The sequence below is a fragment of the Podarcis vaucheri genome (assembly GCF_965113315.1).
Source record: "Podarcis vaucheri genome assembly, chromosome: 3".
Taxonomy (NCBI): Eukaryota; Metazoa; Chordata; class Lepidosauria; order Squamata; family Lacertidae; genus Podarcis; species Podarcis vaucheri.
This window is the reverse complement of record NC_138761.1, coordinates 6301701-6327529: the sequence shown is the minus strand read 5'-3', so window position 1 is coordinate 6327529 and position 25829 is coordinate 6301701. Positions and strand designations below refer to the sequence as shown.

At 44.1% G+C, this 25829-nt stretch overlaps 3 long non-coding RNA genes across 3 annotated transcripts; all 3 read left to right on the top strand.

The window, feature by feature from the left end:
* Nucleotides 1-769: 769 nt before the first annotated feature.
* On the top strand, nucleotides 770-3279 carry LOC309529763. The gene is made up of 2 exons (XR_014218428.1): nucleotides 770-983; nucleotides 3057-3279. It is a non-coding gene; the product is annotated as an uncharacterized lncRNA (long non-coding RNA).
* Nucleotides 3280-9735: 6456 nt separating this feature from the next.
* LOC309529652 lies at nucleotides 9736-16575 on the top strand. Its single transcript, XR_014218254.1, has 3 exons — nucleotides 9736-9959; nucleotides 11119-11248; nucleotides 16353-16575. It is a non-coding gene; the product is annotated as an uncharacterized lncRNA (long non-coding RNA).
* Nucleotides 14072-15240, top strand: LOC309529779. Its single transcript, XR_014218447.1, has 3 exons — nucleotides 14072-14372; nucleotides 14474-14522; nucleotides 15184-15240. It is a non-coding gene; the product is annotated as an uncharacterized lncRNA (long non-coding RNA).
* Nucleotides 16576-25829: the final 9254 nt, after the last annotated feature.

Sequence of the window (25829 nt, the reverse complement as noted above, 5' to 3'; positions counted from 1 at the left end):
TGCTTTCGAACTGCTAGGTTGGCAGGCGCTGGGACCGAACGACGGGAGCGCACCCCGCCGCGGGGATTCGAACTGCCGACCTTTCGATCGGCAAGCCCTAGGCGCTGAGGCTTTAACCCACAGCGCCACCCGCGTCCCTTCCATAATTTTATAGCAACTCCTAATTGTTCCTTTCCAACCTCTGTCATCTTAGTCTTTTCTGTATTCTGGCCTTATATCACTGTATCCCTTTATTCCTGAAAACCTCAACATTCTAGCATTCATCAAGTTTATAATAGTCCTTAAGATAGCTTTTAAATTTTCTCCATTCTTCTTCCGCCGTCTCTTTTCCCTGATCACGGATTCTGCCTGTCATCTCAGCCAATGTCATATAGTCCATCACCTTCATCTGCCATTCTTCCAGAGTGGGTAGATCTTGTGTCTTCCAATACTTTGCGATGAGTATTCTTGCTGCTGTTGTAGCATACATAAAGAAAGTTCTATCCCTCTTTATGTATGCTCTTTGTTGTAGCATACATAAAGAAAGTTCTATCCCTCTTTGACACCAATTGGCCGACAATGCCCAAGAGAAAGGCCTCTGGTTTTTTCAAGAAAGTACATTTAAGTACCTTTTTCATTTCATTATAAATCATTTCCCAGAAGGCCTTAATCTTCGGGCATGTCCACCAAAGGTGATAAAAGGTACCTTCAGTCTCTTTACATTTCCAACACTTATTATTAGGCAAATGATAAATTTTTGCCTCACCTCACCTTCTAAAGCCGTTGAACTTCTGCCTCCCTTTCCTCCTCATCTGAATTTGCTTTACTCTCCAAAGTAGACAGTGATATTCTCCCACTCCCCCCATTTATGCAGGATATGCAAGGTACATAGTGCATAATAATCTACAATGCCGGGCTGCTCGTGCAGAATGCCTCTATTCCTTCTGTCCCAAGAAGATGTTTAAGATTGGAGTGTGCAAAAACCGCATGACATGTTGCAAAAGGTAACTTCTTGTTGTTGTTTAGTTGTTTAGTCATGTCCAACTCTTCGTGACCCCCTGGACCAGAGCACACCAGGCACTCCTGTCTTCCACTGCCTCCCACAGTTTGGTCAAACTCATGCTGGTAGCTTCGAGAACACTGTCCCACCGTCTCGTCCTCCATCATCCCCTTCTCCATCTTTCCCAACATCAGGGTCTTTTCCAAGGAGTCTTCTCTTCTCATGAGGTGGCTAAAGTATTGGAGCCTCAGCTTCAGGATCTGTCCTTCCAGTGAGCCCTCAGGGCTGATTTCCTTCAGAATGGAGAGGTTTGATCTTCTTGCAGTCCATGGGACTCTCAAGAGTCTCCTCCAGCACCATAATTCAAAAGCATCAATTCTTCGGCGATCAGCCTTCTTGATGGTCCAGCTCTCACTTCCATACATCACTGCTGGGAAAACCACAGCTTTAACTATACGGACCTTTGTTGGCAAGGTGATGTCTCTGCTTTACAAGGTGATGTCTCTACAGCTCACCAAAGAAAAGTTCTCGAAGGTTGTTGGACTAAAATAACACCTCTGCCCTGCCTCACTCCCAGCACTCATTGGATTTGAGAGACAACAGGCTGCCATCTTAATCACCTTTGCTAGTTAAACTTAATAATAATTTCCCCAGCCACTCTGGGCGGCTTCCAACAAAATATTAAAATACAATAGTCATCAAACATTAAAAGCTTCCCTAAACAGGGCTGCCTTCAGATGCCTTCTAAAAGTCAGATAGTTGTTTATCTCCTTGACATCTGATGAGAGGGCGTTCCACAGGGCAGGTGCCACCACTGAGTAGGCCCTCTGCCTGGTTCCCTGTAACCTCACTTCTCCCCAAGGAAACATATTGGGGGTTTTACCCAGCATTCCTAATCTCTGAAGTCCAGGTCAGAGCTTAAATAAAATCTTGTACAATATTTCCTAAAATCGAGTCAATGAGGATTTCTATTTCAGTTCAGTATCAGTGTTGAAGATTACCTCCTTCTGCCTCCCCGGTGCTTTTAAGTTAGTACTGCAGATTTTACACAAGCAGCAATTCTGCCATCTGGGATTTTGGCTAAGGATTTTTTGCTGAACTAAGAAAGTAGTTTTATTATGACTAACTCTGATAATCTTTTGTGAATGGGAGGATAATTGAAGAAAAGTGTTTATGATGCTTGCCAGAATTAGCCATACATTTATTTACCTGCTGACAATCTTTGGTAAGGTAAGTGTGTTTGCATGCATTATTTATAATGGCTTTATAATTCTTTATAATGAGTTTATAATGGAAAATAGTTTTATTATTTAAATAGTCTCCTAAATTCTCCCTCTTCCATTTCTTTTAGACCCAAGGTGCAACCTACCTAACTCCCAATGTCCAAAGCAATACACAAACTGAAACACAGCCATCCTTTGAATTTCACACTTCTCTGAATTTTGCAGCACCGTTCCTTAGTCACGTAACGTGTGCAAAAGTGCACAGGAGTGGAGAGGTGTACACAAAGAGGCAAACTTGCATGCAAACACAGTGGGAGAAATTTGCACTAAAATCCCGACGAATTTTCTTGAGGCGTTTAAATAATAATAATAATAAATTGCAAACTGAGATGAAGATCTGAACTTAACATTGGGAAAATGTGGAGCTGAAATTGACCGTCACCCATCCGTACCAAACGATGGGTTCTTATGCCAACCTAGCAGTTCGAAAGCATACTAGCGCAAGTAGATAAATAGCTACCGCTGTGGTGGGAAGGTAAACGGCATTTCCATGCGCTCTGGTTTCCGTCATGGTGTCCCGTTGCACCAGAAGCAGTTTAGTCCTGCTGGCCACATGACCCAGAAAAGCTGTCTGTGGACAAACGCCGGCTCCCTCAGCCTGAAAGCGAGAATGAGCGCTGCAACCCCAGAGTCGCCTCTGGCTGGACTTAACCGTCCAGGGGTCCTTTACCTTCACCTTACCCTATGCACCAACATGACTTCCTTTGTTTTTCCATGTGTCAACCGTTGTGGCTTTGCTATGAAGTTCTTTGCTATGAACTAACCCTTGGGTTTTCTTTTTCTTTGTTTTTAAGTAAGTACGTATGCTGTTGAGTGCTGCCTGATTACCCAGGAATCTGTGAAAAACGAGAGGTGCTTCCTCCTTTCGAAAGCCACTGGATCCTGTTTCATCCCTGACTGGAGACGCCTTCTGCTTATTCACCAGAGCATCTGAACCAAAAAAAGGAAGCCTTTGCAACATTTTTAATGAGTACACGAGCTTCTCCTTTGCAATAAAAGCAAATTAAAAGGCGTGGTTCCCTCTATTTCCAAGTTTCTTTTTTTAATAGTAAATGTAAATGGACCCCTGACCATTAGGTCCAGTCGTGGCCGACTCTGGGGTTGTGGCGCTCATCTCGCTTTATTGGCCGAGGGAGCTGGCGTTCAGCTTCCGGGTCATGTGGCCAGCATGACTAAGCCGCTTCTGGTGAACCAGAGCAGTGCACAGAAACGCCGTTTACCTTCCCGCCGGAGTGGTACTTATTTATCTACTTGCACTTTGATGTGCTTTCAAAGTGCTAGGTTGGCAGGAGCAGGGACCGAGCAACAGGAGCTCACCCCGTCACGGGGATTCGAACCACTGACCTTCTGATTGGCAAGTCCTAGGCTCTGCAGGAGCACAATGGGGGAAAGGTAGACTGCAAAGGCAATAGATAAGCAGCCTGGACAGCTCAGTTGGGTAGAGCATGGTTGAGGTTGTGGAATGAGAGTCTAAAATTTACAGCATGTGCCACCTTAAAAGAGAATGTAATGAAAATGATGTACCGATGGTACTTAACACTGGTTAAGCTGGCTAAAATGTACAGGATCATAGAATCATAGAGTTGGAAGAGACCACAAGGGCCATCGAGTCCAACCCCCTGCCAAGCAGGAAACACCATCAGAACACTCCTGACATATGGTTGTCAAGCCTCTGCTTAAAGACCTCCAAAGTAGGAGACTCCACCACACGCCTTGGCAGCAAATTCCACTGTCGAACAGCTCTTACTGTCAGGAAGTTCTTCCTAATGTTTAGGTGGAATCTTCTTTCTTGTAGTTTGGATCCATTGCTCCGTGTCCGCTTCTCTGGAGCAGCAGAAAACAACCTTTCTCCCTCCTCTATGTGACATCCTTTTATATAGTTGAACATGGCTATCATATCACCCCTTAACCTCCTCTTCTCCAGGCTAAACATGCCCAGCTCCCTTGGCCGTTCCTCATAAGACATCGTTTCCAGGCCTTTGACCATTTTGGTTGCCCTCCTCTGGACACGTTCCAGTTTGTCAGTGTCCTTCTTGAACTGTGGTGCCCAGAACTGGACACAGTACTCCAGGTGAGGTCTGACCAGAGCAGAATACAGTGGCACTATTACTTCCCTTGATCTAGATGCTATACTCCTATTGATGCAGCCCAGAATTGCATTGGCTTTTTTAGCTGCCGCGTCACACTGTTTGCTCATGTCAAGTTTATGGTCAACCAAGACTCCTAGATCCTTTTCACATGTACTGCTCTCAAGGATGAGTAATAAATTATGCTGGAAATGTAAAGAGAAAGATGGAGACCTTTATCATATGTGAGAAAACAAAATTATTTTGGGAATTAATTTATAATGAATTGAAAAAGATTTTTAAATATACCTTTCCCGAAAAGCCGGAAGCTTTCCTGCTAGGCTTAGTGGCTTGATGGGAGAGGAAATTGCAATGGTGGATCAAAGATTATTTATGTATGCAACAACCGCGGTGAGAACTTTATTGGCCCAAAATTGGAAATTACAGATTCGGCTGGCACACATACTTAGGGTACGGGAAAGGGAAGGTTCATAGAAGTTTTTACAACCATATAATCAGGAAATCACTAATGAGAGTGTGGGAGAGATACAAAGACCTCTTGGAACAAAAGACCCCGTGGTGGTTTTCACCACATGAAGCATTACTGCTCAAACCGCTTGGAAAAGAAAGGAAAATGGCTCACATATGTTGATTTATTAAAGGAACATGATGGAAAATGGAAATTAAGAGATTATGATGAGATCAAAGACCACTTTCAGAGTTGGTTGCATTATCGACAACTATATGAAACGCATAAAGAAGACAGTAAGAAAGGATTTAGGTATACAAGATCTAGGTTTCAAACGGAAGTGATCGAAGGGAAAGTGAAATTACTGAAGGCCGCATACAGCATATTATTAGAATGGGAGACAAAAGATGAAGAGGTAAAATCAGTTATGATTAAATGGGCACAAGATGTAGGTCACAACATTATGATGGAAGATTGGGGAGAATTATGGAAAACTGATTTAAAATGTACAGATTGTTCCCTATTGAAGGAGAATTACATGATGATGTACAGATGGTACACAACACCAGTGCAGTCAGGGGAAATGTACAAAACTAGTTCAAATATATGTCGGAAGTGTAAGGAAAAGGAGGGGACATTTTATCATATGTGGCGGGATTCTAAGGTAATTTTTAAAAATTGGGAAATGATATACAATGAATTGAAGAAAATGTTCCATTTAACATTTGTTAAAAAACCTGAAGCATTTTTATTAGGGTTTGTAGGGAAATATCTGCCAAAAAAGCTGAAAAACATCTTCATGTATGTGACAACGGCCGCAAGAGTTTTAATAGCATAAGGATGGAAGACTGAAGAAACCCCAACTAAAGAATCATGGCAAGAAAAATTGATGGACTATGCAGAATTGGCAAAACTGACATATAAGCTACAGGACAAGGATAACTGTGACTTTAAAGATGAATGGGAACCCTTTACAAAGTATTTGAAGATGCAACAAAGCGATCTGGACTACTTGGCTGGTTTTGAATAAACATTCACAGATATTTTATTGATAATTATTTTTTTTAAATAAATTTTTTATTGGTTTTTCACAGTTTTTATAGACACAAACAATACACAAAAACAAACAAGCAAACACACAAACGAACATGTGTAATTTCATATCCTTTTTTCTTAAACCTTACTTCACCGACTTCCCCATACCTCCCCTTTCTACATCCCAATTTCCAAACCTATTTCAGCAAATCCTAGCCCTTAGTTTTATCAGATTTTTCCCTTATTCTTTTCTTTTACTTAACTTTTACAGCTGTAATCCCCTTTTTTCCAAAAACATCGACATTTTAGCATTCATTAATTTTACAGTGTTTCTTAAGATAAATTTTGAATTTCTTCCAATCTTCCTCCGCCGTCTCTTTCCCCTGGTCACGGATTCTGCCAGTCATTTCAGCCAGTCCCATATAGTCTATCACCTTCATCTGCCATTCTTCCAGAGTGGGTAGATCTTGAGTCTTCCAATGCTTTGCGATGAGTACTCTTGCTGCTGTGGTAGCGTACATTAAAAAAGTTCTATCTTTCTTTAGCACCAATTGGCCAACAATGCCCAAGAGAAAGGCCTCTGGTTTCTTAGGGAAAGTACATTTAAGTACCTTTTTCATTTCATTATATATCATTTCTCAGAAAACCTTAATCTTCGGGCACGTCCACCAAAGGTGATAAAAGGTACCTTCAGTTTCCTTACACTTCCAACACTTATTATCAGGCAAATGGTAGATTTTTGCTAGCTTGACTGGGGTCATGTACCACCTATAGATCATTTTCATAATATTTTCCTTTAAGGCATTACATGCCGTAAATTTCAAACCGGTGGTCCACAACTGTTCCCAGTCAGCAAACATGATGTTATGACCAATGTCCTGTGCCCACTTGATCATAGCTGATTTAACGGTTTCATCTTGTGTATTCCATTTCAGCAACAAGTTATACATTCTAGACAAATTCTTAGCATTGGGCTCTAACATATTTTATTGATAATTATTACTTAAATTGTTTGAGGATCTATACAACTGTGTAACATGCAGAAAACAGCATTTTTAGAGAAATCAAAGACTGGAACTGAGGAAAGTCGGGGGTGGGGGTGGGAGGGTTCTGTGGGGAGAGGGAGGGGGAGGGAGGAAAAACGGGGGGGGGGAATAAGGATGATATGTTTCTGGATAATATGTTTTGTTTAAATTTTGAATAAAAAAGTTATTTTAAAAAATCCAAAGAGTCTGGAGTAAATTCATTGACTATTTAAACCAGAACTGTAGAAGTTTGAAGACACTAGCAGGATTAAAATAAATCTTACGAGATGGATTTGAATAAAGAGGAAACTGTGAGATGTAGATTGGAAATAGAAAACTGTTGGCGGGAGGGAGGGAAGTCATTGCTCGGTAGAGCGGGGGGGGGAGAGTTGTACAAATGAATGTGGGAATTTACTCTTGTTTGGTTAAAGTGAAAATTTAATTTAAAAAGTATTCAAAACAATAATAATAATAATTCAAATTGCCCTAGCAGTATTGTGTAGTTTTGCCTTCCTTCCAGGTGGTGGCATCATATGCTCACTTTCAGAAAAAGAAGAATTGGGGGAAGGAAGGAAGGAAAAGTTTTCACTTTGGTGGATGCATTTCTGTAAACAGAAGGGGAAGAAGAAGAAGAAGAGGAAGAGAGAAGAAGAAGAAAAGAAGAAGAGTTTGGATTTGATATCCCGCTTTTCACTCCCCTTCAGGAGTCTCAAAGCGGCTAACATTCTCCTTTCCCTTCCTCCCCCACAACAAACACTCTGTGAGGTGAGTGGGGCTGAGAGACTTCAAAGAAGTGTGACTAGCCCAAGGTCACCCAGCAGCTGCATGTGGAGGAGCAGGGAAGCAAACCCGGTTCACCAGATTACGAGACTACCGCTCTTAACCACTACACCACACTGGCGGGAGCTCTGTGGTGTGATTTTATTTTCTGTGCTAAGCATGAAAAAGAAGCAGCTTAAAGATTTACAATTCTTACTGAGGAATAATAAGGTAAACGATGTTTCTGCGCGCTGCTCTGGTTCACCAGAAGCAGCTTAGTCATGCTAGCCACATGACCCGGAAGCTATATGCCGGCTATACACCAATAAAGTGAGATGAGCGCCGCAACCCCAGAGTCGGTCACGACTGGACCTAATGGTCAGGGGTCCCTTTACCTTTAAGGTTATATCAGAGATTATCCTTTACATGTGAAGCTGAGGCTCCAATACTTTGGCCACCTCATGAGGAGAGAAGACTCCCTGGAAAAGGCCCTGATGTTGGGAAAGATGGAGGGCACAAGGAGAAGGCGACGGCAGAGGATGAGATGGTTGGACACTGTTCTCGAAGCTAGCAGCATGAGTTTGACCAAACTGCGGGAGGCAGTGGAAGACAGGAGTGCCTGGCGTGCTCTGGTCCATGGGGTCACGAAGAGTCAGACACGACTAAACAACAACAGCATCCTTTATATATCCAGTAAGTTGCTGCAGCCCACAGGAGAGCTTCTCCAGCAAATTCCAAAGATATCAGAAGCCAGCTCCATGGGAACTCAGAGCAGGGCTTTTAGTGTGGCTGGCTCCGTCCTGTGAAATAGCATTCCTCTTGAGATATGGCACTTTCTGGAAACAATCTGTAAAATAGTGGGAAAGATGGACGAAGGACACAGGTCTGTTAGATTCACAGCTCTTTATTACAGCAGTTAGAACTGTTCTTGGAGTCAGACTCACTGCAGCCTAGCTGGCTGCTTTATATAATACAAAGTAACCTGTAACAGTTGTTGTTGTTTAGTCGTGTCCGACTCTTCATGACCCCATGGGAGCTCTGTGTGTCAGAGAGAGCGTGCGCTGGCTGATTCTGGAAGCTGGAGACACAGAGGCTGGTCTTGCTGTGTGCTGAAACCCAAAGCTCCTCCATCGTGCAGTGGTACCTTGGGTTACAGATGCTTCAGTTTACAGATGCTTCAGGTTACAGACTCCGCTAACCCAGAAATAGTACCTCGGGTTAAGAACTTTGCTTCAGGATGAGAACAGAAATCGCGCGGCGCCAGTGGGAGGCCCCATTAGCTAAAGTGGTACCTCAGGTTAAGAACACTTTCAGGTTAAGAATGGACCTCTGGAATGAGTTAAGTTCTTAAGCAGAGGTACCACTGTATACATATATGTTGCACATATGTGAAAATAAAACCATAGATCCTAATGACACCACAGTCTCCTTCGGTCTTCATTCCAGAGAAGCTGAACCCTGGATAAATTTTGGAATCTCTTAGCACACAGAGATTGATTTGCATGCAATAGCAAAAACAGCAGTAATTATGGTTTAGTAATCACCGATTACTTCTTGAGAGTCCCATGGACTGCAAGAAGATCAAACCTCTCCATTCTGAAGGAAATCAGCCCTGAGTGCTCACTGGAAGGACAGATCGTGAAGCTGAGGCTCCAATACTTTGGCCACCTCATGAGAAGAGAGGACTCCCTGGAAAAGACCCTGATGTTGGGAAAGATGGAGGGCACAAGGAGAAGGGGACGACAGAGAACGAGATGGTTGGATGGTGTTCTTGAATCTACTAGCATGAGTTTGATCAAACTGCGGGAGGCAGTGGAGGACAGAAGTGCCTGGCGTGCTCTGGTCCAGGGGGTCACGAAGAGTCGGACACGACTAAACGACTAAACAACAACAACAATCACCGATACCTTTATTTTCCAGGAACTCCGTCATTCTCTCTCTTCCCCCTTTCTTTCTCTTCCCTCTCTCTGGTATTCAGAGGGAGATTCACCTCCAATGATTTGATCTGGGTTTTGCATCTCTGCCAGGTCTTGCAACAGGACAAAACCACTTATCCCCACATCTCTGCCTGGTTAAGCCAGTGTGCTTATGGGTTGGACAGCGGCCGCACCTTGTCTCAGGTCATGGTGATGGCATGCTGGACTTTCCAAGCCAGGAAGAGGGAACCAGTTCCCAAGGAGAGTACAAATACGGGCAGCCCAGCCCTCCTCCAATAAACGCTGGACACCCGTCTGGCTTGTAACGCTGCATTCACCTTCGCTGCATCAGTCCACCCCAACGGAGCCATGAAGATCCTTCACCTGTTCTGGGCTGTTTTGTCTGTGCTGCTCCTGGCTTCCTCAGGTAAGGGATGGAGAGTAAAGAAGGGAGAAAGGGGCTGCTCAGCCAATAGCCGAGTGGAAGGGAGAAAGGAATTGAGATGTTCTATTTCCTCGCAAAGGAAAGGAGCATTTCTCTCTAGCTTTTCTGCCATAGAAGGATAGAATCGTAGAGTTGGAAGGGACCCAAGGGTCAGTGTGGTGTAGTGGTTAAGAGTGGTGGACTCGTAATCTGGGGAACCGGGTTCGCGTCCCCGCTCCTCCACATGCAGCTGCTGGGTGACCTTGGGCTAGTCAAACTTCTCTGAAGTCTCTTAGCCCCACTCACCTCACAGAGTGTTTGTTGTGGGGGAAGAAGGGAAAAGAGAATGTTAGCCACTTTGAGACTCCTTAGGGTAGTGATAAAGCAGGATATCAAATCCAAACTCCTCTTCTTCATCATCATCCAGTCCAACCCCCATGAAATGCAGGAATCTCAGATAAAGCCTCTAAAAGAGATGGCCACCCAACCTTTGCTTAAAAGCCTCCAAGGTTTCCCAGACAGCTAGGTCCAGTGGTCAGGGACGATGGGAATTGTAGTCCAACAACTTCTGGGAGCACAAGGTTAGGAAAGACTGGAAACTGAACAGCAGTGGCTTTCTGGGAAGTTGGAACGCAGCAGTATCCAGATGTTTCTGGGGTTCCACACTCCTCTCATAAAGCCTGAGAACTTGTGCCTCTTCCTAATTTACCGTCTTTTTCGCTCCATAAGACGCACTTTTTTCCTCCTAAAAAGTAAGGGGAAATGTCTGTGCGTCTTATGGCGCGAATGTGCGGTCGATCACTGGCTCCCTTTCCGGCCCCGGCCTCCATTGCTGAATGTTCTGCAGAAGGAGGCTGTTTGTTTTCCCAACGACATGAGACTGGCTGATTAGATTATCTGTCTGGAAACTGTAGAAATGGCTCCCTTTCCTTAAGAAGCTGCAGAACTGTGAGTTGAACCCTATAAAAACAGGATTTTTTCCCTTTGCAAGGTAAGCTCAACAACTTTGAGCTGATCCTCAAAAACCAGGGCTTTCCCCCTTTCCTCCTCTAAAAACTAGGTGCGTCTTATGGTCAGGTGCGTCTTATGCAGTGGACAGTGATCTCTCTCTCTCTCGATCTCTCTCTCTCTCTCTCTCTCTCCCCCCCCCCACTTTCCGCAGGATTTGCCTTTTTCAAACCACACACCAGACGGCAATGCTATGAAGCCAACGGCGCTTGCAAACTTATCAGGTGTCCGTCTCCCATGCTTCAGATCGGGAAATGTGGAATCCTGAGGAAATGTTGCAAAAGGTAACTTCAGCTTGCCAAAGGAGAGGTCATACAAGTTGCTGGGGTTCTTCCCTCCCCAGCACCTTCTGAACTGAGCATGCTGGGAAGACAGAGCCAAAGCTGTGGGGCAGTTAGCTGGGGGGGGTGTTGGGGTTTTTTGCCGCAGGTGAAGCCTCTGAGGGGTGCCGGTGAGGTTCTCAGCCTGTGTTTGTGTGTGTACGCAAATGTTTGTGGGGCGTGCCAAACTGGGTCTTTGCCCCGGGTGAAATAAAGCCTAATTTTGCCCCTGTAAGAATCCCCTGATTTGAGCTGCCATCCTAAGCACGAGTCCATCATTTCCATCAAATTTAATGGAACTCGCTTCCTAGGAAACACATTTGGTTCCCCGCCCACCACCTCCAGTACTCCAAATTGCAGATGTCCAGATCAGAGCTTAAATGAAACTCTGTACAACCTTCCACAGTGAAGTTACAGATAGGTAGCCGTGTTGGTCTGCCATAGTCAAAATAAAAAAATTCCTTCCAGTAGCATCTTAAAGACCAACTAAGTTAGTTCTTGGTATGAGCTTTCGTGTGTATCTGAAGAAGTGTGCATGCACACGAAAGCTCATACCAAGAACTAACTTAGTTGGTCTTTAAGGTGCTACTGGAAGGAATTTTTTTATTTCCACAGTGAAAGTCACCATGAAATCCAGAGTATATTACTGGACTAAACTGATTTCTATCTCAGTATACATGATGACCTCCGACTTACCCTCCCCGGTGTTTTTAAGTTGGTATTTTACTTGAGCAGTAATTTGCCAATCTGGATTCAGCCTAAGGGATCTACTGAACTGAGAAAGCAGCTTAATTATGTATCTCTGATACCTTTGTGTGCAGGAGAGGAGCAATAACAAAAGGTTCTAGATGCTTGCTAGAGTTAACTATACATTTTTTTGCATGTTTACTATAATTTGTATGTTAAGCGTATTTGTATGCTTTGTTATAAGATTTATAGTTTGCACATCAAAAAGCCATTCTCCAGAGCTTCTATGGATAAAAGATGAAAATGACTTACAGTGCAATGCTTATTTAGGTTAACTGTGCAACTTGGGTAGGCAATCCTATGGCTACACTAGGGGCCAAAATTGTGGAAACCTTTTGGGGAATGTGTGTTTCCGAGGTTTGATGGCTCATAACACCTGATTGGCTCTCTAAACACTCCTGCTCATTGGCTACATTCAAATGAAGGAAAGCGACTGCAAATCAACCTAAACAATTTGTGCTTCCTTTTTGTGGTTATTTAGCTATAACCTCTGATAGAATACAGATAATTGAACCAACTTTATTGCATTGCATTCTTCATTAAATTATCTTTCCATTGATATATAATTTTATGGTATTACTCCTCCCAAAAGTGGTCTTATGAGCCATCACAAATACACTTCCTCAGAAATACACTTTTCCCCAAAAGGTTTCCACAATTTTGGCCGCTAGTATATTCTTGTTGTTTGGTCGTTTAGTCGTGTCCGACTCTTCATGACCCCCTGGACCAGAGCACGCCAGGCACTCCTGTCTTCCACTGCCTCCCGCAGTTTGGTCAAACTCATGCTGGTAGCTTCAAGAACACTGTCCCACCATCTCGTCCTCTGTCGTCCCCTTCTCCTTGTGCCCTCCATCTTTCCCAACATCAGGGTCTTTTCCAGGAAGTCTTCTCTTCTCATGAGGTGGCCAAAGTCTTGGAGTCTCAGCTTCAGGATCTGTCCTTCCAGTGAGTACTCAGGACTGATTTCCTTCAGAATGGATCGGTTTGATCTTCTTGCAGTCCATGGGACTCTCAAGAGTCTCCTCCAGCACCATAATTCAAAAGCATCCATTCTTTGGCAAGCAGCCTTCTTTATGGCCTAGCTCTCACTTCCATACATCACTACTGGGAAAACCATAGCTTTAACTATACGGATCTTTGTTGGCAAGGTGATGTCTCCGCTAGTGTATTTATCTCCATATATCTGTCGCATTTGTAAAAACCAAGGACAATTCCCCATACAAAAACAATGCAAATGTTTAAAAACTATTCCATGATTATTATTTTTTTAAAAAAGTGGAGGCTAGCCTATTGGAGCAAATGGGGCAATGTCCCACTAAGCTCAGTCTGAATTCGACAAATCCCCACCAGTCTGCTTTCTTCCTTGCGCCCAGTCCAGAGGCCAGCCCTGGCTATCCTCTGTCACGTTGCCTTTGCAGAACTCAAGGAGCATGCGAACACTGGAATCAGTCGACTGTTTGGTTCCCACACCTGTCGCAACACTCAGCTGATGTCACTGGTTCAAAATGCTCCTGTTGCAGGTGCAGGCTGAGATAAAGATCTTCACCTGGAAGGCTTTGCTGAAAGGGGAATTCAATAGATGCCCAAACAACATGGTTAAAGGTGCCGCTCAGGCCTTTCACACCCAAGAGACATAGGCAACACTGGGTGGAGACCGCATTCCAGTTGTACACATCTAGGTCACATCAACAACACACATGTCCAGAACTCTGGGAACCAGGCAGAGGGCCTTCTCGGTGGTGGCGCCCGCCCTGTGGAACGCCCTCCCATCAGATGTCAAGGAAATCAACAACTATCTTACTCTTAGAAGACATCTGAAGGCTGCCCTGTTTAGGGAAATTTCTTTTTCTTTTTCTTTAAATCAACCTTTATTATACAGAAATCTTAAAATACATACAATATCAAACATTACATTTCAGACATTATAAATTATAAATATACAAAAGAATATAGAAGAAGAAGAAAAGAGAAAAGAGAAAACAAATAGGAAAAGAGATAGAATATGATATTATTTACAGGGGGGGGGAGAACCTTCCAACTATATCCATTGTACTTTTTTAAGATTAATTTTTTTACAGTTTCTTGAAAATATTTTTCTCCTTTTTTATTCTGGTTTCCTCCGATATTACCTTATGTTACAAGACTCATTCAGTATCTGCCATAAAGCTTTTGTTATCACAGTAACCTTTGAGATAGTCTTTTATTACTATCCATTCTTTATTAACATCTTCTATCGAGTTTCCTCTCACTAACCCGGTTATCCTTGCTAACTGCAGATATTCTAACAATTTGGTCTGCCATTTGATTTTTGAGGGGGTGGTTTCGCATTATTATTATTGTTGTTGTTGTTGTTATTCGTTAAGGGTGCTGAGAGTTATTACAGGGCCCCTCACAGAGTGCCAGCTCCTTTAACAAACTCTGGATCCCAGGAAGCCATCACAGTAACAGGGGCATAAGATTTCTTTGAATGTGCTTTGTGGGTGTGACCAAGGTTAGCACAACTTGTTGTTGTTGTTTAGTCGTTTAGTCATGTCCGACTCTTCGTGGCCCCATGGACCAGAGCACGCCAGGCACTCCTGTCTTCCACTGCCTCCCGCAGTTTGGTCAAACTCATACTGGTAGCTTCGAGAACACTGTCCCACCATCTCGTCCTCTTTCGTCCCCTTCTCCTTTCCCAACAATGAAAAGCAATGACGAATATAGACAGCATCTTAAAAAGCAGAGACATCACCTTGCCAACAAAGGTCCGTATAGTTAAAGCTATGGCTTTCCCAGTAGTAATGTATGGAAGTGACCTCCTGGACCAGAGCACACCAGGCACTCCTGTCTTCCACTGCCTCCCGCAGTTTGGTCAAACTCATGCTGGTGGCTTCGAGAACACTATCCAACCATCTCGTCCTCTGTCGTCCCCTTCTCCTTGTGCCCTCCATCTTTCCCAACATCAGGGTTCTTTAATTCCTCCTCACTTTCTGCCATCAAGGTTGTCTCATCTGCATATCTGAGGTTGTTGATATTTCTTCCGGCAATCTTAATTTCGGCTAGGGATTCATCCAGCCCAGCCTTTCGCATGATGAATTCTGCATATAAGTTAAATAAGCAGGGAGACAATATACAGCCTTGTCGTACTCCTTTCCCAATTTTGAACGAATCAGTTGTTCCACAACTAAGGAGTCTCAAATACCATATCCATCGTCTTCGTGGATGCCCAGAAGTAGGCAAAAGTTAGCTCGGAATCTGCAGACTTTTGCTCAGTGGATCTTGGGGTTCTAATTAAAAAAACAAAACAAAGTAAATCCCAAAGGCCTTTAAGGTCTTAAGAAGATTAAAAGTAACCTTCTCCTTTTTCTTTTATACCTACGATGGGAATCCTATATTGTTTACACTTATTATCCATATCTCCCAGTTAAGTCTTTTAAGGAATTGGTGTGTGGTTTTTACTTCGTGTGAAGGTGAGTTGGGACCCCTGCTATATAAATAAAACATAAAACAATGACAAGTTATTTATTCTTGTCTCCAAGTTTTTTACGTTACCTTTCAATATTAATTGCCCATTTATTCTGCCCTGCACTGTTATCTTCTTGAGCGCTTTATAATTTTTACATCGGATTCAAGTTTAGCATCCTCTAATTTAGCATTTATCCTCTGTTAAAATCCATTCAATTTTTCCATTTAAATTCCTCTCCAGTACCAAAAAACTTGATCCATACAAAAACTTCCTTCCTTCCTTCCTTCGACTTATAACAATCATTCTATTTCTTCCCAAATCTAGAAGACAAAAAAATAATTCAGAAGCATGTACACTTTCATTGTTGTTCTTGAAGGGAATTACTGATTATGCAGCTTGCTAGATTTATAATTACCTTAATTATGTAATGTGTTAATTGAACAGGCACTGGTTGTGCTAAGCATAACCAAGACAGCTTACGAAATACATGCAATTTCAGTTTAATGGACCAATGAGTGCTATTTGCATATCCCATTAGTTACGCACAGTGTATCAAGTACGTAACTTGTTAGCTGCTCAGAGTATGAAAGGCACGTTGCACTATACATGTCGTCTTTTAATTGCACGATTGGTGGCCCAGTTAACATCACAAGGCTTGCGAAAGTTCACGAGGAACTTTTTAAAAACAAAATTTGCATACCGATGGCGAGAACTGAACTTAAAATGGTGAAAGTGAGAAACTGAGATTGACAAAGTTACCCAGTGATGTTTTAGTACGTTTCTGATGGGCCAACATTGCTTCCTTCGCTTTTTCCGTGTCTCAAAGATTGTGACTTGGCAATGAAATTGAAATAATTGTTGTTGTTTGCTTTTAAGTCCAATGTGATAGAAGACTAGTTGCTGCCTGCTGACCCAGGATCCTTTGAAAAATGGGAGATGTTCCCTTGACTTGGAGAGCTACTGGATCTTGTATCACCTCCCAGCTGGAGATCCCTTCCATTTATTCACCAGAGAATCTGGCTCAAAATGAAGGGGCTTTTGCAACATGTACAATGAGAATATGAGCTTGTTCCCTTGCAATAAAAGCAAATTCAAGAGATTTGTCTCCTTGGTTTGAAGTTTTCAGTCCTGAGTGCTGTTGGTTATCTATCCCAAATGCCACCTTACAGCTATAAGAAGGAGGTGTTATGAGGCAGGGTTGTGCGGAAGTCCAAAATGTAATGAGGGGGGAAAGCCTAAAAGGGGGAGTGAAATATACTCGGAGTCGAGAGTGGATTTCATGCTCTTTATTCAGCCCATAGGGGTGAGGAAGAATGAATGTTCCCCAAAAATAATATACATTATTTACACAATGGGCCCCACATGATTGGCTAATTCCGGGATTCTCCTGTACTCCAATCAGGTTGCAGATTCACTTCCACCTGGAGCTGGATTGGGTGGCTCCTGTGGACCAATCATTCTGCTGCCTTGTTCTAGGACCAATCAGACTGCTGCATTTTGGATCCTATTCAACTCAGTACATAACAGGGAGAGGATCCCCAAAACAGTCCAATGAGGAAGGCTGAGCTGCAGTTAGGACAGGCTTCCTCAACCTTGGCCCTCCAGATGTTTTGAGACTACAATTCCCATCATCCCTGACCACTGGTCCTGTTAGCGAGGGATCATGGGAGTTGTAGGCCAAAAACATCTGGAGGGCCAAGGTTGAGGAAGCCTGGGTTAGGATGAGGAAAGAGAAAATGAGAAGGAAGGAACGTCAGGGAGCAAGGAGGCCAGCCGGAATAATATATGGGGGAGGCAGGTAACATAATTGATCACAATACGCAGCATGCACAAATAATAATAATAATAATAACAACAACAACAACAACAACAACAACAACAACAACAACAACATTAATAATAATAATAATAATAATAATAATAATAATAATAATAATAATTTATTATGTATACCCCGCCCATCTGGCTGGGTTTCCCCAGCCACTCTGGGCAGCTTCCAACAAAACATTAAAATACAATAACCTATTAAACATTAAAAGCTTCCCTAAACAGGGCTGCCTTCAGATGTTTGGTAGTTATTTTTCTCTTTGACATCTGGTGGGAGGGCGTTCCACAGGGAAGGCGCCACTACCGAGAAGGCCCTCTGCCTGGTTCCCTGTAACTTGGCTTCTCTCAGTGAGGGAACCGCCAGAAGGCAATCGGAGCTGGACCTCAGTGTCCGGGCAGAATGATGGGGGTGGAGACGCTCCTTCAGGTATACTGGGCCAAGGCCGTTTAGGGCTTTAAAGGTCAGCACCAACACTTTGAATTGTCCTCGGAAACGTACTGGGAGCCAGTGTAGGTCTTTCAAGACCTGGTTATATGGTCTCGGCGGCCGCTCCCAGTCTCCAGTCTAGCTGCTGCATTCTGGATTAGTTGTAGTCTCTGGGTCACCTTCAAAGGTAGCCCCACGTAGAGCACATTGCAGTAGTCCAAGCAAGAGATAACCAGAGCATGTACCACTCTGGTGAGACAGTGCATGGGCAGGAAGGGTCTCATTCTGCATACCAGATGGAGCTGGTAGACAACTGCCCTGGACACAGAATTGACCTGTGCCTCCATGGACAGCTGTGATTCCAAAATGACTCCTAGGCTGCGCATCTGGTCCTTCAGGGGCACAGTTACTCCATTCAGGACCAAGGAGTCCTCCACACCTGCCCACCTCCTGTCCCCCAAAAAGAGTACTTCTGTCTTGTCAGGATTCAACCTCAATCCATTAGCCGCCATCCATCCTCCAACCGCCTCCAGATACTCATACAGGACCTTCATCGCCTTCACTGGTTCCGATTTGAAAGAGAGGTAGAGCTGGGTATCATCCGCATACTGATGAAACCCGTCCCAAACACAATTTGAATGCCAATGCACATCAACTTGGGGGTGGGCCCCTAAAACATTTTATTGGGAGGAGGGGCAAAGGGAACTCAGTCCCTAGGAGTTGGTTTCTATGGGAGGGAGGAAGAAGAAATTTGATTTGGTTTTAAAGGAGAACCAACCTAACTGGCACTTCCTGAAACAAACATATGGACGGAGGGAAACACAGCCAACTTTCAAAATTCACAGTTCTCTGAATTTTGTGGCACATTTCTCCAACCATAAAGGTAAAGGGACCCCTGACCGTTAGGTCCAGTCGCAGATGGCTCTGGGGTTGCGGCGCTCATCTCGCTTTATCGGTCGAGGGAGCCGGCGTACAGCTTCTGGGTCATGTGGCCAGCATGACTAAGCTGCTTCTGGCGAACCAGAGCAGCACATGGAAACGCCATTTACCTTCCCGCTGGAGTGGTACCTATTTATCTACTTGCACTTGATGTGCTTTTGAACTGCTAGGTTGGCAGGAGCAACACAAGCTCACCCCGTCACGGGGATTCGAACTGCTGACCTTCTGATCGGCAAGCCCTACCATACAATGTGTAAAACAAAATGCAGGCAGTTATGGAAAGTGTGCATCAATATGCATATATCATCATCATCATATTTATTTATTTATAGCCTGCCTCTCCCCACCCCCCGCCGCCGCCCTGACAAAGATTCAAAGCAGCTTACAGCTAAAATACAAACAGCAAAAAGCTTAGCTGTTATGTACTGAAGTTCTCACCCTGGGCCAGCAGGGGGATACTGTAGATAGTTTTCACTCAGGTCCACATATGCAAATAAGGGGTTGAAAGTGACATTCGGTGATTGGATAGTTACAGAAAGTTGCTACTGTTGCTTTGTAGTACAGCTCTATATAAGCAGGCTGGCTGAACCCTTCAGTTCTGTTCTGTTCTGGCCTGTGAATAAACAAGAGCCGTTTGAAGAATCGCTGTGTTGTCTGATATGTTCACCCACAACTCAACATTAGCAGAGGAAGCTGTCCTCGAAAAACAAGTCAACATTAATACACAGACACAAATGGGCAAGTGCTGCAGCCTCTGTTGCAAGCCTGAGCTCATTCTCAGCTTGGGCCCGACTGGCCTGTACTCTGCGACTTTCGGCTGCTTGTGTATACTCCTCCTTCTTGATTTTCCCTTTCTTCCATTTCTTAAATGTGTTTCTCCTGGAGTTGGACTGCCACAAGATCCAGCAGTGTTGGCTGGTATTTGGGACAAGGTGGGGCACAGATGCAGGACGATATATTTGGAACCCCGATTAAGGAAATTTGGCTTAGATAATCCACCTACAGGTGTACCTCAGATTTGCATTGACAAATCTTATAAGGAGGTTTCCTGATTTTATAATACACCAATAAAAACTTCGCCACTGCTATTGTTCTAGCGTTTGTCCAGTCTTCCAACAGGAACCTGACATAGTGAGCCTCTGGTTTTCCCAGGAAAGGTACCAGCAAGGGTAAGATCAGTTCAGCCCTGGCTTGCTCATATTTTGCACAGTGCAACAAAATATGTTTTATGGAATCGATGTCTTGAGCACACGAGCAAAGTCTGTCCTGGTAGGGAACTCCTCTCAACCTGCCATCCAACACTGCAGTTAAGAGCCAGTGTGGTATAGTGGTTAAGAGCGGTAGTCTCATAATCTGGGGAACCAGGTTCGCGTCTCCGCTCCTCCACATGCAGCTGCTGGGTGACCTTGAGCTAGTCACACTTCCCTGAAGTCTCTCAGCCCCACTCACCTCACACATGTTGTGGGGGAGGAAGGGAAAGGAGAATGTTAGCCGCTTTGAGACTCCTTCGGGTAGTGATAAAGCGGGATATCAAATCCAAACTCTTCTTCTCTTCTTCTTCTACTGCCAGCGGACTACAGACTGCATGTGATCGAGATCTCAAGTCACTGTGTGCATTATCCAATTATTATTATTATTATTATTATTATTATTATTATTATTATTAGGAGCCAGTGGTCCACCTATATCAGTTTTGTCTGGCAGCAAGCTCTCCAGAGTTTCAGATCAGGAAGATTCCCATCCCTATCAGAGATGTGCCTCCTGTACACAAACTTGATGCTCTACCAATGAGCTATAGTGCTTCCGAAAATGTGGCAGACCTTGGGCATGGGAGACGAACCAAACAGCAACCTTGATTTTGGGCTGCAACAGCTCCAGAGCTCATCGATTTTGTAATTTTTGACATTGCAGTATTTGGAGAAAGCGTTGCAAAACTCGAGAAGGGTAATGCCCACAGTTGCAAAATAACAGAGCCCAGGTCACTGGGGACAAAGAGTCAATATGGGTTAACAATGCTCGTAATGAGCCAAGGTGGAGGACATTTCTTCACAGACATGTCAAAACCTGCTTGCAAAACTAGCCCCCGCGATCTGTTTCAAACGGGGGCCGGGGGTTGAATCGAGATTTTCAGAACAGATTTGTTAATTCAGTGGGCAGCACCACTTCAAAATGCCAGCAGAATGGACGAGCTAGGTTGCTTAGAATCACAAAATGGTCAGCTAAGAAGTGGAAAACGCAAGAACTACCAACTGTAGAAGAATGGCAGATGGAGATGATGGACTTTTCGGAGCTAGCTGACCTGACCTGGAGAGTCCGTGACCAGAAGGAGGAGGAGTACCAAGAAGAATGGATGAGATTTAATGACTATTTAGTTAAATATGTTAAGTTAAACTAATTGGAAATAGCTTGCAAATCCTAGATCGGCCTAGGATTTTATATAAGTTAAGTGATGGATTAATATGTTTAATCCTGAATTGAAAAGATAGAATGATGTTAAGAGATTAAGTTAGGTTTATAAGAACATTGATTTGGAAAACCGTTAAAAGGATATGCATTGAACCAACCAAGAGAGAGCGAGGAAGCCACTTAATAATGTTAATAAGCCTAATTTTAATAAGGTTTTGATTTTTGTTTGTTTGTTTGTTTGTTTATAATTTTGTGAAAACTATTTTTAAAAATTGGGGGGGGGGGGATAGAATCACAAAATGATAGAGCTGCTTGGGACCCTGAAATGCAGGATTATTTATTTCCAATCCCTTCCACACGGCACCACCCAAACAGCCTGACCGGTTCGATATCTTGGCCTTTGAAACAACATACATTTTCTACCCACAAAGAATTATCACAGGACTGAAGTGTACAAATGCCCACAACCTCCAACAATTGCAGCCTTATACAAAAAAACAACAACACCAAAACCACCCCTCTCAAGCCCACAACACCATAATTCAGCCTTTCGCCCTGCCAAACAAGATGTGTTCAGGAGACTATCCTCAGCATATAACACCCTGCTCGCGGGATTCGCACACGCCACCAATCTACTGGGCCAAGTTCAAGGTGTTGGTACTAACATATACAGTCGTACCTCCATTTACGTAACCCTCTGGTTACGTAAACTTCAGGATGCACGTGTGGCAAACCCGCTGGTTTGATCCAATCGCCGCGTGACTGCGCAAGCACCGCAAGACGCACGGTGGGCAGCTGTGCGAGCTGTGGGGCCGTATTAAACCAACCAGCAAGCCGAATTTGGCTCCTGGGCGGGACTTTGGACATGACTGACTTACATCATAGGAGCCTACGCAACACAAAACACTGTTGCTGTATGTAGGTTTTATTTTATTTGTTTTTTATCTTATACAGTGGTACTTCAGGTTAAGTACTTAATTCGTTCCGGAGGTCCATTCTTAACCTGAAACTTCTTAACCTGAAGCACCACTTTAGCTAATGGGGCCTCCTGCTGTTGCCGTGCCACCGGAGCCCGATTTCTGTTCTCATCCTGAAGCAAAGTTCTTACCCGAGGTACTATTTCTCGGTTAGTGGAGTCTGTAACCTGAAGCGTCTGTAACCTGAAGCGAATGTAACCCGAGGTACCACTGTATTTTGGAAATGTACATCCAGGTGTTTTTTTCCTTTATTTTTTTGGGGGGGCCCCAAGAGAGTAGGGCCCTAAGCTATAGCTTTTTTAGCTCATACGTAAATCCGGCACTGATTCTGGGACGCTTGGAGGGTCTGTGACAGTTCAGGCTTCAGGACCTAAAAAATGCAGATCCACCACTGTTTCCATGACGTGCATCATTTTCTATTTCTCTCGGGTATAAAAAGGCATGCTCAGTGGCTCAGCTCAGTGCTTTTCGCTGGCCTTGGAGACACCTCCAGGTCTGGCTGCTTGCCCAAACTTCTTCTTATCTCCGATTCCGGTTAGGCCAGAGTGGTTTTGGGTGGGCCAGCGGCCCCGCCTTGCTCAGGACTTTGTGGAGGCATTCTTTCTAAAGAAGCAGGAAGAAAGCCAGACTCATATATCCAAGCTGGCAAGGAGAAGAGCCATGACTGTTGCATGACCTGCGCTTGGGCTGCCTGCAAAGACACAGAGCGTGGCCTGTCAAGCAAAGACTCCTGGGGGGGTTATTTACTAGCTTGACCTGCCATGCAGCTGTGCCCCTGACCCCTTCACCGTCTGTCGGGAACTGGTGTAACCTGAGTCCCAGAAACCCAGCCCTGCCGGGGAAATCCAGCCCAGGCAGGGGTGTGAGCTGCATCAGCTGAGCTATTGGTGCAAACAGCCTGGATTCTCCTTCCTGGACTGGGAAGGCAAGTAGGAGGAGAGGGAAGTTATGCACTGGAAGGATACAAAGGCTGGAGAGATGGGAAGAAGAAGAAGAGTTTGGATTTGATATCCCGCTTTACCACTACCCGAAGGAGTCTCAAAGCGGCTAACATTCTCCTTTCCATTCTTCCCCCACAAAAAACACTCTGTGAGGTTAGTTGGGCTGAGAGGCTTCAAAGAAGTCACAAGGTCAGCCAGCAGCTGCATGTGGAGGAGCGGAGACGCGAACCCGGTTCCCCAGATTACGAATCTACCGCTCTTAACTACTACACCACACTGGCTCTTGTGCCTGAAGAAAAGCAAATGAAGTCTTTTAGGGATAGAGGTATCAGTACTTTGGAAGACTGCTCCATACCCTAAGTAATTTCTCCGATGAAGATTGTTGTTGTTTAGTCATTTAGTCATGTCCGACTCTTCATGACCCCATGGACCAGAGCACGCCAGGCACTCCTGTCTTCCACTGCCTCCCGCAGTTTGGTCAAACTCATGCTGGTAGCTTCAAGAACACTGTCCCACCATCTCGTCCTCTGTTGTCCCCTTCTCCTTGTGCCCTCCATCTTTCCCAACATCAGGGTCTTTTCCAGGGAGTCTTCTCTTCTCATGAGGTGGTCAAAGTATTGGAGCCTCAGCTTAAGGATCTGCCCTTCCATTGAGCACTCAGGGCTGATTTCCTTCAGTATGGAGAGGTTTGATCTTCTTGCAGTCCATGGGACTCTCAAGAGTCTCCTCCAGCACCAGAATTCAAAAGCATCAATTCTTTGCCGATCAGCCTTCTTTATGGTCCAGCTCTCACTTCCATACATCACTACTGAGAAAACCATAGCTTTAACTATATGGACCTTTGTGGGCAAGCTGATGTCTCTGCTTTTTAAGATGCTGTCTAGGTTTGTCATTGCTCTTCTCCCAAGAAGCAGGCGTCTTTTAATTTCGTGACTGCTGACACCATCTGCAGTGATCATGGAGCCCAAGAAAGTAAAACCTCTCACCTCCTCCATTTCTTCCCCTACTATTTACCAGGAGGTGATGGGACTAGTGGCCATGATCTTAGTTTTTTTGATGAAGATAGGGACACCCTATTCAAATCATCATCATCATCATCATCCACCCATCTGACTGGCTTGCCCCAGCCATTCTGAGTGGCTTTCGACATATATAAAAATATAATGAAACATTAAATGTTAAAAACCTTCCCTATACAGGCCTGCCTTCAGATGTCTTCTAAAGGTTGTATCGTTGCTTATCTCCTTGGCTCGGGAGTCACATAACTTTATACCCTCCAAAATTTCTCCCATGAAAATAGGGATGTCCTAAGGAAAAGCGGGACATTCTGGGATCAAATCAGAAACAGGAACGGCTTCTGTAAATCTGGGACTGTCCCTGGAAAATTGGAGCACTGGGAGGGTTTGCTGTTTCCAGTAAAACCAGACAGGGACCTGCAATGCTGATATATTGTGGCTTGCTAAAGACCTTTAAGAACATGCTGGGCCTTTTTTATGTTTTGCCAAGTTTTGTACAGAGTTAATTTGATTCAGGGCTGGATATTTGTTCTGTATTTTATGGTTTTTGCTTCCTGGAGGTTAATAAACCACCTCTGTTGGCAAATACACCAATTGGTGCTCCAATCTTTTCTGCAAATATACTCTGCTCCATCTAGGTCATGTATGCGATTGGAGCTTGTACCCAGGTCGCAGATAGTTCACGAGGGTCACAGATAGTTCACGAGGGGAATATTTTATATTGAACTGTTCTGTTCTGCCAGCTGTTCTAAGGCCACAATCCTTAGAAATAAACCATGCATAAAGTTTTTTTCTTCCTGTTGCTCAAGTTGTACATTACGGGTACTTGGATATTTCCTGTCTCTTTTGAGGCAATCAAATACCAGCATGATGTTGGATGAAGCCATTGCAGATCCTAATAGCTAAACAAAAAAGGATAGCTTTGATTCTTTGCTTTCTCTTTCAACGCTAAAACTGCTATGCCTCTCTTTCAACCTTCAACTAGAAAAAACAAATTGCACAAGGTTCCTGTTTCCAAGAAATGGATGCTTTCTGGACAAGTTGCCTGCACTGTGGATTCCTGTTCTTCTGGGTTCCTTTTGGTTTCTGTTCTTTGCAAACTCCCCCACCTGCCCATCAAAAAGTAGGCCCAGATCCAGCATCAGCCCCCAGCTCCTCACCTGTTCACAAAAGTTCACCACAAGTCCTATGTTTAGATTAGCATGGTATTTATATGGTTTGTGACATTTCAATGGTTTGCAACAGTATGGTTTGTAACATCTGCAGAAGCATTAAATTGGTAGCAGCAGCATTCATCTCAGTCAATAAAGCATGACACTTGGGTCATGGGTTCGATTCCCATTTTGAGTGAAAGATTCCTGCATTTCAGGGGGTTGGACTAGATGGCCCCTGTAGTACCTTCCAACTCTACAAATCTGTGATTCTGTGATCTGTGATGGCCCAGAGAGTCTCTCTTGCAGAAAGGTGCAGAGAATCTGATTCTGGCAGCTGCTCTCAAAAGGAGTGGCCTCAGAGATCATTCTAAACCAGTCCCACAGAGTTCTGTCCTGGGCCCTGTCCTGGTTGTTCAAAGTCTTTATAAATAACTCGGATGAGGGAATTGAGACAATGCTTATCAAATTTGCAGATGACGGCAAACTGGGAGGGGGAGCTAATGAAGGCAGAATCCAGATTCAATATGACCTCAACAGACTGGAGAACTGGGAGCAAGCTAACAAAATGAATTTGAATAGGGACAAATGTAGGAAGAACTAGGTGCACAAATATAGGATGGGGGACACCTGGCTTACTAGCAGTACATGTAAAAGGATCTAGGGGTC